General features: G+C 35.9%; 1 protein-coding gene across 2 annotated transcripts in view; it reads right to left on the bottom strand.

Annotated features, from left to right (window-relative positions):
• The window catches only part of FOXP2 (forkhead box P2), a 693,998-nt gene that overhangs the window by 594,840 nt on the left and 81,723 nt on the right, over positions 1–17,435 (bottom strand). The gene's annotated exons all lie outside the window — the stretch shown is intronic.

Here is a 17,435-nt window from a genome sequence, read left to right on the forward strand (position 1 = left end):
AATAATGATTTTAAAAACATACAAACATTCTTCTGAGGAAGGTTCCATAGACTTCATCAGACAGCCAAAGGAGTCCAGGACAAAAAGATTTTTAAAGTTATAAATAATTAAAGAATCCCCTACACTAGAGGTGTAATAAGGGAATCAAAAGGGAAGAAACAAGATTTAAAGGCAGGTTCAGAGAGAGTAAGGGGACTAGAGAAGTAGGAGGAGGGGAATCTGTTAACAGAGAAGGGCAGGTAAGGAATTCATCTTGGAGCTACATCAATTTGGAATGGCACTAGAACTATAAATACTCCTTTGGGTGGTTGAAAGACAATGGCCATGGGAGTTAAGGAGGTTGATGAACTGAGATCCCAGGTGCTTAGGAAGGTCACCAATATGAAAACTAGGAATAATATCAAGGGATTGGATAGATCCAAACTAATCAAGATGCTCAGATAAGTACAATAAAGTGAGAGGATGTGAGGAAGGTTGGTAAACTATCTGGATTAAAAATAGATGGTCTAAATTTAAGTTTAAGGAAAGGCCACCATGCTAGAGAGCAAGGGTGTGAAAATGGAAATGGGAAGGAAAGAGCATGAAGACTCCTTTTTCTGGCCATAAGAATCAGTGGTGAGTAAGCAGAGAAACATCAGTGTCAAGGGAAGTCTGGTGCTTAATGAAAAGTTATCAAATTTGGGGTTCAAAGATGGAAGTTCTATATCTTTAATTACTACTTAGCTTTGGAACTTTCAGCAAGTCATGGGCCTCCATTTCCTTATCTATTTAGTAAGAGGATTAGACAAGATCTTCCCTTAGCTCTTTCTAGCTCTAACACTTTGTGAAATTTGATGTAATATGTTAAGGACAAATTGAAGTTTCTGTTAGTGCTAGGAAATGTAAGGAATATAAAAGAGTTAGAGGATAAAGAAGAAATTTCTGATAATAGAGTATGCATTCCATAAGATTCAATGGAAGAATCAGACAAAGGAGAATAGAAACTAGGTAGGATTGAGATATAAGGGAAGGTGGAAGAGGAAAGAGATTTTCACCTGGGCACTGGTTTTGAATTAAGGGTACATAAAGAAAGATGTTGTTAAGTAAAGGGCCTTAGCAAGTAGGCAAAGCCTGTAGTATGACAGACTTTGAGAGTTTTAAAATATTTTGGCAAATCTATGAGTTTGAATGAGCTTATACCTATCATTAAGGATTAGGTTTTTTACAGAAAGAGAGTAAGTGTCTAAAGTCATATTTGAACTCAGATCTTGCCAGTGCTCTATCCACTAAACCAAAGATTCTTAAACTGTGGGTGGCCATCCCATATAGGGTTGTGTTACTGAATGTGAGGGTTGCAAACATTTGGCAACAGTAAAAGGTTAAGCATACCTATTTTATATACCTATATCAAAGGGGTTGAATAAAAATTTCTCAGGCAAAAAGGGGTCACAAATTTAAGAAGCCCTGCACTAAACTACCTACCTAATCAATATACATGAACTAGGGGCAGCTAGGTGGCACAGTGGATAAGCACCGGCCCTGGATTCAGAAGGACATGAGTTCAAATCCAGCCTCAGATACTTGACAGTAACTAGCTGTGTGACCCTGGGCAAGTCACTTAACCCTCATTGCCCAGCCCCCCCCCCCCAAAAAAAATTACACAATTCTTGCTATGTCTTTATATAGACTTTTGGTTTTTTGGAGAAAGAAAAATATTTTAATTATAAAATACTAAAATTGGATTTACTTGTTTTCTAAATTAATACAAAGATTAAAATGTATGATTTCAAGAATATGAAACTGAAATGTCTAGCAAAGGCCAAAGTTAAGAAATGGGATATGTAATGAGAATTGTAAGAAAAGTACAAATCTTTGAAATTTTAGGAAATGAAGTATACTAGAGAGATCACGGTACACAATACAGAAAGCTTTTTACAGCTCTATCACTGAAATATTCTCTAACTATTATAACTGCTCTGCAAAATCTAACAGAAGCCTACCCTACACAAGTGCACATGTACATTTGGGAATCATCATCTGCTCCACAGAAATGTGGGCACTCATTTGTTAACAAGAGAATCAGTTCTGGCATACAAGACTTTTGTCCAAAATGCCTACATTTTCATGTTTGCTATATGTAATTGAAGGAATGCTTCCAGGGTAAGGCCTCAGATGGGCCACACCTAGGTTCAACACTTTTCTTATCTTTAAACCTCATTCTTACTCTCTATGGACAAATACCCAATACACTGAACAGGAAGCATTTTTAAGCCAAAAATTGAAATAAACTACAGTTCTTTTTGGACATATTCAACTCTTGCAAACAGTCTTTTTTGACACTTTTAATGCCAGCTATCTTGCAGAAATTGAAAATTACATACTGGATTTTTTAAAACTATGTTGAAGTAGAAATTATAGGGGGAAAGTAAGTATAGAAGGCAATAAACAATGGAAAAGTTGATGAGCTTTAGACCTGGGGAAAGCACACAATGAAAATCAAAACAAAGAGGTGCAATGTGAATCCTTTGAATTAATTTCTACCTCTGTTAATATCTTATGCCTAATAACTCGTTCTAGTTCTTAACTAAGACAGCATTACTTAAAATCAGATCAGTTTTATGTAATTGAATGTACTTCAATTTTTAAAAAATCTATATTAAGTACTCACTACTTAAGGTGTTGGGAATATTAAGATGAAATGCTTGGGCAGCTAGGTGGCACAGTGGATAAGACACTGGCTCTGAATTCAGGAGGACCTGAGTTCAAATCCAGCCTCAGACACTTTACACTTACTGGCTGTGTGACCCTGGGCTAGTCACTTAACCCTCACTGCCCAGTCCCGCTCCCCAAATTAAGTGCTCCAATAATTAAATTTAATTCAACAAACACTTTTTAAGTAACCACTGTGTGCATAACACAAAAAGGGGTTAGTAGTTCAGTAAAGAAGGGTGGGGGAAGCTAGGTGGTGCAGTGGATATAGCACCGGCCCTGGAATCCGGAGTGCCTGAGTTCAAATCTGGCCTCAGACGCTTGACACTTACTAGCTGTGTGACCCTGAACAAGTCACTTAACCCCAATTGCCTCACCAAAAAAAAAGAATGGTGTAGGTGGGAGACAACAATATTGGCCTTAAAAATTAGTTCCTTCCCTAAAGTAGTTTATATTCTATAGGACAGTGATCCTAGCCTTCAAGATATTTACAATCTAAGGCACCAGATAAGATGTGTATGAAAATAAGATGCGCAAGAAAGTATTTATGATGCAAATCAGAGTATTTTAAGTATATAAGAAAGTTATATAGAACTATATAAACAACTCAAGGAGACACAGGTCACCAGAGTTTGAATAGAATTAGGACAACTTATGGAAAGAGGTGGTGCAAAGGATTTCAGACAAAAATGTGAGAGGAAGGGCATTTTAGGAATAGGGTTATAATAAGCCAAGTCATGGAGTATGTGTTTAGAGAAAAGAGAGAACGCTTATTTGGCTTGACTAAAGCATGAGTGAAGGGGAGTTGTGTGAGAAAAGAAGAGAACAGTAGGTTGGAATCATATTGTAGGGGGGCCTTGAATAGCCATATAAACAATGTACTTTATTCAGTTCACAATAGGGAGATACTGAAGGTTTGATGTGGTTGGACCTACACAGTACAGATTACTCTGGCTATGGTGTGAAGGTTAAACTGGAATAAGCAGAGGCAATGAAGACCATATGGGAGATTTCTAGAACATTCCAAATGAGACATAAATGACTGCCCGAACCAGGGTAGTAGCAGGAGAAGAGTCTGAGGTAAAAAACATTGTGGAGATAAAATTAGCAATATTTTTCAACCAAATGGGGGAGGGAAGTCAGTTTCAAGGGTAAGTTAACAATGATGCCAAGATTTTAATGGAAAGTTGCCAGGATGATGACAGGGTCACCAAAAACAAACCAAAAAAAAAAAAAAAAGAAGTTGGAAAGATAGGTTTGAAGAAGAAGAAGAAGAAGAAGAAGAAGAAGAAGAAGAAGAAGAAAATAAATTCATCTCATCATACTGAGTTTGAGGTACCACTGGAATCCTGAGGAAGTCATCCAGTATGTAACTGGAAATGATGAAATGGTAATCAGGAGAGAGTATGAGGCTACATATGAAAATCTAAGCATCACATAAAGATAGGTAATAATTGAATCTATGGGACAGGTTGCTGTTGTTGTTGTTAATAAGTTTAAGTGACTTGTCCACTGTCACAAAGCTAGTGTCTGAGACCAGATCTAAACTCAAGATGAGTCTTCCTGACTTCAGGTCTAGCATTCTATCCACTGCACCATCCAGAACCCAAATCACAAAAGGAGAGGGTATAAAGAGAGAAGAGAGACAAGGGCAATACACTTAGAGGGGCAGTCACATTTTAGGAACAAGAGAGAACTGAAGGAGACAAAAAATGGTCAGACAAGAAGGAAGAAAATTGGGGGAGTCATCAGAACCATCCTCTTTCAAATAGAAAGGCAGGCTGGGGGCAGACAGAATGTTCAAAAGAACTCATCATGGAATTAGATTTCAGGACTCCTAAAGGACAAAACCTCACCTCGTTTTGTCTCAATTTATAGTCAATTTAACCTTGTAAATCAAAGTAATCAACATTTGCATTCTCTAGTCATGCTTTCATCTGGCTGTTAAAGCAAATACAATTCCATTTTGATTTCCAGAATATAGAAATGGTTTTTGCTATATTTTGGGTCAGTGTAGATCAATGTACATTCCTTCAGGGAAACCTTTTGAACTGACAGAAGATGAATGATTGACATCAGTAACAAACACTTTTTGTTGTCATGGATTGACATGTCATTTATAGAAAAACTGATGCTAATTAATGCTATCCATACTTACCAGATACGTCAAAGGAATTTTTCAAATACTTTATAGCTATAGCTTGATAAGGCATGCAGATTGCATACAGATAAGAATATGAATCCTTTGTGATAAGGAATTTATCAACCTATATGCAAGTGATAAAATGACAAGAACTTACTACTGATGTATACTTATACGGCTGCATCTTAGATATCAGTATATAGCTAATGAAAATTATGAAGCAGAGGGAAGAACATATTTTCATTTTAAAAAAAACCATAACAGGCTAAAAGCATATCCCTCAGGAATTTTTATGTAGGCATGACTAGCAAAGCAGTACATAAAGGAGATGGATTTTCATATTCTCCTCAGACTGGAAGGCTGATCAAAATTATGTAGTGCAATTGTCTGTCCATCCAGTGTGTCCAAAGTAAGGATTTAAGTGCCATTACTAGTACTGATCACTAATATAGATTGCCTGTTCATTGAAAGGAGAGAACTGTTACTCTTTCACAACAGTTTATTTCAAATTCAGTAAAATATACTCAACAATCATGAGTTAATATGAAGTTCTTTCATAGATGCCAAGAATTAATTCAGTGAAAGCAAAAATCAATGAGACCTTTTCTCTATAAGAAAGGCTGGGGCATAAAATAAATATCTGAAGGGAGGGAGAGAATTATTAAGATCTACTACCGTTATGGTAGAAACATGAATTGCCCCATATTTTATTTTACTAAATCTCCTCTAAATGGAGATTAAATTGTTCAATATTAGATACAGTAATTTACCATTATAAAAACAAAACATTTTTAATTGAGCATATAAGAATTATATATCCTTAAAAATAATATATAGGCATATATATATATATATATATATATATATAAAACCTTGAATATAAACAAAAACTAAAATAACAGCATAAAAACAAAATACCAATCAGTCAAACCCCAATTCCCCATGGCCATCATGACAGGAGAATTTAAAACAATAACAATTAGCCTTCATTCTTACTTACTTTTTTGAAAACCTTATCTTCTGGCTCTAGTACTACTTCTTCAACTACATTTTCAATGGTTATTCTGAAATCAACTTCTTTTCAATTCATTCACTAACTCTGAGAATCATCCATAATTTAAAATAAGCTATCTGGATGGGCATTTGGAAGAGAGATATATTTGGAAATGAGAATTTGCTTTTAAACAAAAGGCATAAAAAAACTAAACAAAACAAAAAAATCAAATGAGCACTCTGCTGTTTTCTCCCCTAACTGTATACACTCTAGAATGTGGTCTAGTCAAAAACAGATCTATTTCTATTTCAATATAATGAGGCAACTAGCTGACCTGGTAGATAGAGTACTATCTGTGTAGTTAGGCAGACTGAAGTTCAAATCTTGTCCTAGATGCTTCCTAGCTGTGTGACTCTGGGTAAGATATAATCTCTATAAGTTTCCTCATCTGTAAAATGAGCATGATAATAACAACTGCCTCATGTGGTTGTTGAAAGGCTCAAATGGGATAATAAATGTAAAGTACTTTTACAAACCTTAAAACACCATGTAAATGATGGCTTTATTATATAAATGAGTGGCAAGGTGGATAGCAAGGTGGAAGTGTGGGTGGCTGAATAAGATGTGAAATATGACCTTGTGACCTGGTCCAGGGACAGACTCTCAATTTAGATGGACATTTATGTCAAAGGTGGAACTTGACTCCTGATCTTTTTGACTCTGAGATTTACTCTCTAACCACTTAATATCCACTAAGCCAGGGTCGCCCTCCAAAAAAAAGTTAAAACTTTTTTTTTTAAAGTGAGGCAATTGGGGTTAAGTGACTTGCCCAGGGTCACACAGCTAGTAAGTGTTAAGTGTCTGAGGCCGGATTTGAACTCAGGTACTCCTGACTCCAGGGCTGGTGCTCTATCCACTGCGCCACCTAGCTGCCCCAAGTTAAAACATTATTAAAGAAAGAACTAATAAATAGAAATGTGTATAGAATGCATAGCTATCTATCTATTTATTTACTGAAGAAAATGATCATTCAAGGATCTGGGATTCCCAACTACCTTCTAGACATTTTCACCAGAACTCCAACGGCTCCTCAAACTGAACAGGTTCAAAAATAAAATCTTCTTCAAGCCTGTCTATCCTTTCAACTTCCTTTTTTTCTACTGATGACACTATATTTTCCCAGTTACCTATCTTTAAAATCTGGGCATCATCTTTAACTTCCCTTTAACATTCACCCCCATTTAACCAGTTGAGAAATATTGTTCATTTCACCTCCAAAATACATTTTACATCTGTCCCCTATCAATAATGTGGATAAGTGAGAAAATAAAGGTGTTAGATGAACTTGGTGCAGAAATGTCTAAAGTCTACCTCAGCTGGAGTTTGGGGTTAACAAATTTAACTGGGTACATCCACAGAGGGAAGGAAAAGAATTGCTAAGTGTTGGGTGAATCTCCCCCAGAAAGTGCTAAAGTATCCTCTCAAGTGTGGGATGAGGGAATTTAAAAAATGGAAAAGCTGCTAAATTTGTGGGTTGAGATGGTCACCCCGCCCTCTCCCAGCCTCCCCAACTGCCCAAAGGGGTGGGATTCCGAGATCAGGTGGGGGCCAGGAATCACCCCGAGGCAGGTGCTTTTCATGCAATAACAATTCAACCATTGAGCCAAAAGGGAGATTAGAGGTGGCAGGTTGCCCCTTTCCCTTTTTTACCTCAGGGTGTTCTACAGACATCCCAGCCCTTGCCCCTCCCAGTCCTGGCAGGCATTGCCTCTCCTCTTCTCTGCATTTTATATGTTATTTCATGGTTACTGTGTTAGGAAGAGTGCATATTATCAGAATTAATGTTTTGTTATAAAGAACTGTATGCAGAAAAGTGTTATTTTCCACAATCTCTAGAGAAAGATAACAGTTTTTGGTGGTGGAACCTAACCCCCAATTTCCCACAGGTTCAATGTAACAACTTTCACGTTTTTTACTTTCCTGCTGTTTTCCAGGAACGTTACCCATGTGAAAGTTGAAGACTCACTGCATGTATGGTTATATCTAAAAGAAAATAAATAAGGGCATACACACATAAACGTACGTTTGTTTCAAGTAGTTGGGTTTGCTATGAATAAGTACACCTTAATGTTCTCCTGAAAAATTCATTTCAAATTATAGAACTTCAGCCCAAGAGATTCCAAAGAGTGTCTTATGCTGCTTCTGTCAGAAAAGTTGTGTGTTTTTTTTAAATGAACCTTACAACAGCCTAAATACTATGGATGCAAAATTGGGGAATGAGAGAGAAGTACACAATAACTGCCAAATGAATGAAATAGGCATTAGGAGTTTGGAGCTCATTTCCAATCTAAGAGCTAGATTAAGCGATCAAATGAGATAATGTAGGTAAAACACAAAATAAACCACAGAGCACTCTATAAATGCTAGCTATTGTTTGCTTCTCTAAAATTATGTTGTCTTATTCTGTTCACCTTTTTTTGATGTGTTTGATGATATAAATCATCTAAGGACAAGTGGATACCGTACTATTATTCTTTTATATTTAATGTTCTGCAGACTACTGTGTAGGTGGATAAAAAGAATGCTTCTGTAATTGATTAAGAGCCCTGGGATGTTAACTTATCTTCTGAAGATTCATTAAAAGCATCTTCAGGACAACTCCAGTAGCACAGTAAATAACAGGGATGATATGCAACTAGTCCATTTCCATATGGTTTTAATTTCCTCCACACGAGGTCTCTATATTTTGAAATCTTTTTATTCCATGTAGTTTGGAGATGATAAGTATTGGATATGGTGACATCTATCAGGAACACTTGGATAGATCAATGCATCCATTATTTCACTGATATGGGTACTCTCTCAAATGGTACATATCACTAACAATACTGTTTGAATAAATATTCTTTTATCCTCTGTCACAATGGTTCATATTTTCCCATGAATATTGCACAGAGATTTCATTCAATGTGCTGGGGACTTTCCACTAAATATCTACATTGTGTAATTAATTATGGAGCACTTAGGCTATACACTTATAGGAATTTTTTTTTACATGACTGAACCACATTCTTTTTCAGTCATAAAACTCTCTGATAATATCCTTTGCATTATTTCTCTGGTACAATTTCTCACAGTCATCAACGAAGAAAAGTTTGCTACGAAAAGCTTTACAGATCACAACCATTTCCCCACTGCTCCTTATTCTCTTTCCAGTTTCAGCCGATATATGATGTCAGGATGATCTGGCTTAGTTGTTTGGGTGCCTTACCAAGCAAAGCAGAAAGGAAGACAGAACACTAAATATGAATTTAGGAAGACCTAGTTCCAAATACCACCTATTTTCGCTGTGTCACCCTAGGTAAAGTCGCAATTTATCTCAACCTGTTTCCTCATATAAAAAAAAAACAGGGATAATACTGGCTTTAGCACTTGCCTCATAGGGTGATCACAGAGTAACAATCAAATGAGATCTACATATTTGCTAAACCTACCATGACCTATAAATGTCAATTATTGATCTATAAATGTCAATTATTATGACCAAATCATCTTTATAGTCAATCAATAACAAACACAGCAGGATCTTGCCTACTTTTACACTTTTTAGTCATTTGGAAGATTACAAATATGTACCTGTGTAAGATGCCATTCACAAAAGCCTGCCTCTTTTCTTCCAAATTTTCTTCAAGGATCTCATCCCAGATATTTAGGTTGTTCTCATAAACATTTTGTAGAAATAGAAATTAGGCATATGAGTAAGTAGTTACTGGTGTTTTCCAAGCTGCCCTTTTTTTTTGTGATGGGGCTGTTGGGATGGAAATAAAGTTCAAGATTTATTCTAATCCTTTGATATCTTCCTACTTTGGATTGAGAATCAATTCTTCAATCTTTATCTCACACCTAACACTGATATACACTGTGTATTAGGGCTAGTCCAGTTGTTCATTCAAGAAGATTAGGAACGGTGATGTAAGAGTACAAATGGGATGACTACAGAAATGGAGAAAAAATTTATTAAAGAAATGCCTACAGATCTTTTTCTATTTTTGTTTATAAATGATACTTATAGAAATAGTTTCTGAATCCATTTCTTCATCTATTCCTTTGTCTAGTCACACACTATTGAAACTATCTCTTGAATGTTATCAGGTTCCCAAGATTTACAATCAGAAGGAATCTCAGAGATCATCAAATCCAACCAATTGCATCATTTCACAAAGAAGGAAATTGAGGCGCAGAGCAGTAAGACAATTTGCCCAGGTTCATAAGGGTAGTAAAAATAAAAAAAGACCTAGAATTCAAATGCAAGTCCTCTGACTTTAAATACGGTTCATGTGGCTACAACAGACACTTGGTTCCTTCCTATCTCAAAAGCTAGATCTCTCAAATTTATCCTTTTAATTTCATTCTAAATTGAATCATCAAGTCACAGACTCTTAGGTTATTATATCTTTGTACACATACTAGGTTGTTCCCAATATCTTTATAATTTAACCTTTTTATCAGTTTTATCTTATAGTCATATTCTCTATACTCCCCCCAAAGATAAGCTATTACAAATGCTTTTTTACTACATTCTCCCTGTCTCTGGTCTCTATCTTCTTTGTTTTTGTTGCTGTTCAGTCCTTTTCATTTCTTATGACCCCACTGTGGGTTTTCTTGGCAAAGATACTGGAGAGGTTTGCCATTTTCTTCTCTAGCTCATTTTACAGATGAGGAAAAGGAGGCAAACAGAGTTAAGTGACTTGCCCAGGATCACACTGTTATCAAGTATCTGAGGACACATTTGAAACTGGGCCCTCCTGACTCCAGGCCCAGAGTTCTAACCACTGTACCACATATCTACTCAGTATAAAATGTCCTAGAGTTTCCAACTCCTGCTATATTTATATAGACTGTTAAATATTTTTTAAAAGAAAAATATGTTTTAAAGGTAATATATGATCGGCTTAGTTTACTAGAACCTGCCTTCTTACGTCTTCTATCTTAATGATTTTTTCACAAAAGGATTTGTGAAGCTCATGACTAGGAAACAGCTGCTGAACTAGTGGCATTAAGGTTGGTACAGGTAAAAGAAGAAGTGCAGAGGGTTCCAAACATAAGTATACACAAGAGGAGTGGAGAGCTGGTGGAGCACTCAGTGAATCTGAATCCCGAGGAGAAGGGGCACAGGTATGTTTTTAAAGTTTGCTTAATCGAGAAAAGAACTGTGATTCAAAAAAAAAAAAAAATATATATATATATATATATATATATATATATATATATATCTTTTAAATTTTTATTATTATATTTTAGGTTTACATACTTTTTATTGATCTTTTGTTTGATATCAACAATGTTTCTATGGATCCTCTCTAGTGACCAAAAATTAAAAAAAAAAGACTGAGCAATAACAACATATGTAGAGACCACATCTGACAATATATATAACTCTCTGCCCTAGAAGTCCCCCATATACATACAACATGAAGAGAAAAATAGGCTTTAAATCATTTTTCTATGTTGCCAAATCATTAATACTTGGCCACTAGCTTCTAAACACAGAAACACAACAGAAAGCTGCACTCATATTTCCAAATAAATTTATCCTTTAAATATCCACAGAGTGTCATTACCCCTTCCTGTCCCATATTCACTCTGTTGCCAAAGTCTGTTGCTTTTGCCTTCCTACCATCTCTCAGTATGCCCCTGATCCTCCTCTAACACTGACGCCACCCTGGTACAGGCCCTCATAACCCCATACCTGGACTACAGCAATAGCCGAGTGGTTGGTTTGCCCACCACAAGAATCAATCTTTCCACTTGAGTCCATTCTCCACTCAGTCTTAAAAGTGAGATTCCTAAAGCTCTGGTCTGACCAATATTCAATAAATACCAGCAGTTCCCAATTTCCTCCAGAATCAAAGATAAAATCCTCTTTGGTATTCAAAATCCTTCATAACCTGCCCTTCCCATTTCCGTATTCTGACTCCTTCCCCAATATCTACTTTGCCATCCCCAAATTCCGGACTCCTGGCCACTCCATGAACAAGACACTCAATTTCCAGCTTCCAGGCATTTTCTGTGGGTGTCACACATGCCTAGAATGCTCTCCTGTCTCCCTTTCTACTTCCTGGCTTCTTTCAAGCCCCAGTTAACATCTTACATTTCATAGGATCCCTCTTGTTTCTAGTGCCTTCCCCCATTACCACCAATTTAACTTGTTACTTAGCTTATTTGTACATATGCGTTTGCATTTTGCCTCCTTCAGGGCATCTTTTGCTTTTCTTTGTATCTCATGCACAGTGCCAGGCACACCAGGGCAGATGCTTAATGAATGTTGATTGACTGACTAGCTGATTATAGTGCAGAATCAAAGCAAAAGAAAAACATGAATCATCTCATCTTGGGATTACATAATTACATTAAGGACAACAATTTTGATGGGGTTAGGGGGTGGGAGGGAGTTCACCCATGGCCCCTCAGTACAGTTTAGCAGGAATTCATCTCATCATACAGAGAGAAAGATGGAATCTCACATGACTTCCTGCCTTCCTTTATGCAGAATCTCAAGTTGAGTTGGTACTGGCGCTCAGAAGAAAACTGTTTCAGACTTTAAGTTTCAGTCTTCTAAGACCCAAGGCCATTGTCAGTCCATTTTAAGCAAAATATAAACAATTCACTATAAATAACATTCATAAGCAGATTTAAAAACATTAATGCCATTTATCTAACTCAATTTCCAAGCAAGCACTTTACCTTCAGCAACATATCTAAGTGTAATTAGAAAATACTGATATCTGTTCTGCATACTTGCCTACCAAGTATATTTAAGTTTACATTTCATATCCGACTTTTTCTATTTACTACTGAGTAGTCTACGTTTTAATAACCGAAGTAGGTCAAATAAGGATATCAAACACCCAAACTAATAATTTTTAACCAACGTGAATGAAAGGATTCACATTTAAAGAAGATCTACTTATTTCCCCCACCATTTCTGGCTAGCTGCTTGTATATTAACTCCTATACAAAGGGGAAAAAAAAATCTTACAGCAAACAGGCAAGGGGGGAAAAAGCTACCTTATCTGTACAGCTCTGACAATTCAGTTTCGACAACAGTATTTCCTAAATGTACCCTATTCACGGCTGGATATGTAATTACCTTCAGTTCATAGTCTAGACATTAATGCTTTGGTAGTATTTAAGACTCCTTGTAACAGGCTTGCTTCTTTAAGGAAGCAAGGCTAAATCTTGACCAGATAAATTAGCAAAGAATGCAATAAAAGCTACAATAAAAGAACTTTATCCTACAAACCTTCAAGTTGCTGCTAAATGAGATTTCTTTGAAATGCAGATCAGTTGAACTAGATTAGTGAATTTTAGCTCCTGTCAACATCATAACAAAATACAAATACAATTGTTCACTGGCCTTATCTCAGTGCTTCCATCTGCTGCCTTGTTATTTACTTTCCTTGATTTACTATGCAGATCTAAATAAGGCACATCAAGGAGGGCTTACAACACAATGGCTGCTTAAGCTTTACATCAAGGTATTTGAAACTGAAGCCCTGAAAGGGCGGCCATCAAAGACATATCTCTAATGAACTTCCATATCAGAGAAGGTTTGGTATTTAATACTGCTGTGAAAAGAAAAAAGCTACAAATCAGAATGGCCTATGAAAGAAAATGCCTGCAAATCTTGATGAGATTAGCACCTACCAGAATTAATATCCCAATAAAAATGAAGTCTGGTATCTTGAAGAGTTAACTTCCAACCTTTGGAAAAAAGAATGCAGTGTCAAGATCAGGAAAATCATTTGACAAGGTTAAAAGGTCAGGAGAGAATGCTTTATTCCCCTTCCCCCCCAAGCTCCAAAACATTTTTTTTTGCTTCTAGCCCCATTAAGTCACTGTAGAGAAAACTGCACTTTAAAAGCATTAACCCAATTAACAGATTTGCAGCATTATTTTATCATATGAATTTTACTGTGTTTTTAAAAGAAAAATTAGCAACAACTTCACAGTGAAACAACTTAATCTAAAATGACAGCATCCAACATTTGTTCATCAATTCTACTATGTCTCTTTTCTAGCCCACAGCGATCTATGGCAGTGCAGAGTAAAATCTTCTGCCAGCCTTCAAATCCTAAGGTCCCATTTTTCATTACATGCCACTACCCTACTTGAAAACGACAATAAAAAGATAAAGAGTTTTTCTTTCCCCCTTCCCTTAATTACAGCCATTCACTTTGATTCCTAATACATTACATGTGCAGTAGGTAATAATATAAAACCTGAAACATGAAAGTTTTCAGCAGATTGCCATCTGAGGTATAGTTGCGCTGCTATTTGACAATTTCTTCACTATAAGCAGTGAGGTCTATAAACAAATCATACTTTTTTTTTTCTCCTTAAGAAAGCATTTCAATCATTTATGTCCTTCTATAGCAAGTGAAGATCCCACAAGCATGTTCTGTACTGTGGATCAATCAGCTCCAAACCAAAGTAGACATGTTGTAGACTCCAGTGCCTGGAAATCATGCTGCAGGCTCACCAGATGATGAAAACTGAGGTATGCAGTGTATGGTAGCCCCACATGGCATTCGTTAGCTTCTGGGCATGTCAAACTTCACAACTACCCTACAGTCAATGACAGCAAACACCTTCCCTGTTCTTAGTGCCTCCAAACATAAACTTGCCTCTCTACCCTCCTTCCAAATTACAGGCAGTCTTCCAGAAACAAAGCCCCCAAACAGAAGCAACATCCCATGACTACACAACAGAAATCACAGTTGTCTTTTTTTTTGCTGGATTTCATTTCATGTAGGCTATGTTCCAGACTTATTTACAACCACCAGAGACTATTACCTTTTCCTGTTTAATGAAATGACAAAATAACCGATTTGCATATGCAAAAGCAGGTGTTGGAACAGGTTTGACTACTCTTGACCTAAAGCATGTAAAAGAGGTTTATCAGCAACAGCTGTCCCAAAGGTATTGGGGCTCTGATGGGCAGTCAAAACTCTCTCCTACTGTACCATCTGTCCTGCTGTGTGTTCAAAATGACAATCCGAATTAAAAGCTGGTCGAAGGATCTCATATAACTAATTCTTTCCACATCTTCATCCATATGTTGAAATCCCAAGATGCATACGCACTAGAATTATTATAAATAACAATCCTATATGAAAAACTTTTTTTTTTTTACCATCTCTCCCAGGAAAAAGTTAACTAGAGTGTACTAGTTTATTCTAATGATTATTATAAAGCAAATCATTTCAACATTCAGAAATATAGACAAAGGAAAAAGCTTTACAGCAATTTTGAAACAGTGAACAATGAATTATTCTTTTCATAAGATTAAGGTACTTTCACACTGCCAGGTGCTTCTTTTCATAGTTTTTTTTTTAATTTTGCAATTTTAATTGCTGAAATAATTATAGAAATTATTTTGTTGGTTTGCTACCACAAAAGCTAACATTTTTTGTTTTGTTTATTTGTTTTGTTTTGTTTTTCCTTTGAAGGAACTTAAAATATATCAGAGTAATGAAATTTTATTTTTGGTTGAAAAAACTAACTTGAAACAATTCAATGTAGATAGGTATATGATTCTATTTAAATAATAATTCTCTCATGAAAATGCACTCCTATATTTTATCCTCACTAAAAAAAAAAAAGATCCTGAGTTTGAATATGACCCCTTACTGAATACAGTGACTTGTTTTGGAGTTATACTCGCAGAAGGTAGCACCATATGCCCCAAGCTCCAAGTTGGATGCTCTTTCTACAGTCTAATTTGCTTGTCAAAAGATGTTACAATCATAAATCTAGTATGTCTGGATTTACTTATCATATAAATATGTATCAAATAAAATAAAAACTTTTTTTTCATACTAATAATTTCAACCTAAAATGTTCCCCCAAGCAAAAGAGATAAATTGATTAAAATATGTTGATTTTATAGCATTCAACGATTAAATTATAAATTAATGGTTATCTGGCACATACTAGAAAAAAATTAACCCTAGAGTATATAAGTTTTAAAATGTATTTTCTATGATTAACCTCAAATACTAGTCTTATTTCATTAAAAGGCATAAGTATCCTAGTATCCAAGACTGCAACAAGGAATAAGAAAGAAATATTTCTTAACCCAAGATTTAGCATGGATTTAAAAATATGAGAAATTGGTACATATTATTTTAATTAACAATACAAACTGATAGAAAATGTATCTTATGATATATTTTCCTTTTGCTTAAGTTACACATTGACGATTTTATTCCTGAACCCCTTACTTTACCCACCTTTTATTGAAATACTTTTTATGTGGCAGAAGAAAGGGATAAGTGCTAGGGAGAGAGAAGGAATGAGAGCCATACCTACAGAGGAACAAAGTAACTGGGTTTCCTTTTTTGGTTCTGTTTCCTTTCTTTTAACTTTTAAAGAAGAAAAATACAGGGTGGGGGGGAAAGGGGGTTTAAGAAGGGAAAGCAAAGAATTTGTATGGTGGTTTCTGACAACTGAGATGAAACATCAATATGACCCCCTCAAAACCAGTCCAAAAATTTTAAAACTTAACTTATTTACTCAATTGGTTGTAACTGCCTGTTCTGAGCCACAGTAATCCATCATGTGAATAAATATTTAGACAAATTTTTAAATGTGTGCTATGTACTTGACAAAATGCCACAGCTCCAGGCTGTCATGTAAATACAATCTGATCAAAAACATTCTGCATGTACAATAAAAGCCCAGCTAGAAAAAGAACAGTTCAGTCATTGAGAATTAATACTTGGGGAAAAAGAGCCATGATAGGAAGCAGTCGGTGATATATCTAAAAATAATTTCTTTTAAAGTTGTAGGTAGGCCTGCAGAGGTAGCTCTCATAAAAGGAAAACTGTGTGTGTGTGTGTGTGTGTGTGTGTGTGTGTGTGGGTGAACATATACCATAATAGGTTTGGGATCCTAAAAGATATTAATTTTTCTCTAAAGAATAATTAACCATTGGGGGTATAGTGGTCCAGGTCCAACATATCTAGCTAATATTTTGTGAAATTCTAATATAGAAAATGAATAGTCACTCACGAAAATCTAATTCTGTTCTAACTCTTAATCAAGGGATCTCAATCTCCTTCATAATTAAAGATACTGAAGAAGATCATGTAACTTCACTGGCAATGTGATCTTCAGCTGCATAAGGAGGAAAGGGTTCAAGACCATGGCAAAGACAATCCTGCTGGATTCCACAATGGTTAAAACAAGAGTACTGTATTCAATTCTAGGTGTTCCGTTTTGAAAGGGAAAGAAGAAAGCAGATGGATTAGGAGAAAAGAAGGCTTAAGGAGACAATGAGAGCCACGGTCAAGCTTTTTAAAGACTATGGTGCAGAAAATAATTGAGACTTGTCCTGTGTGGCCTCAGAGGTAGGCCATGAGAGCAATAGGTAGAACCGGGGAACAGGGAATGTTTTCTGTCTTTCTCTGTATCCCCAGTACTGAACACATTGTTTGGCACACGATGACTGATTTACTGATTGTAACAAAGAATCGAAAAAGAAAAATGAAGATAAAAAGCAAAAGCAGTTTGGTAAAATTAAACAATTCCTCAGCCGAGTCTGAC

The sequence above is a fragment of the Dromiciops gliroides genome, chromosome 5 (genome assembly GCF_019393635.1).
Source record: "Dromiciops gliroides isolate mDroGli1 chromosome 5, mDroGli1.pri, whole genome shotgun sequence".
Classification (NCBI taxonomy): domain Eukaryota; kingdom Metazoa; phylum Chordata; class Mammalia; order Microbiotheria; family Microbiotheriidae; genus Dromiciops; species Dromiciops gliroides.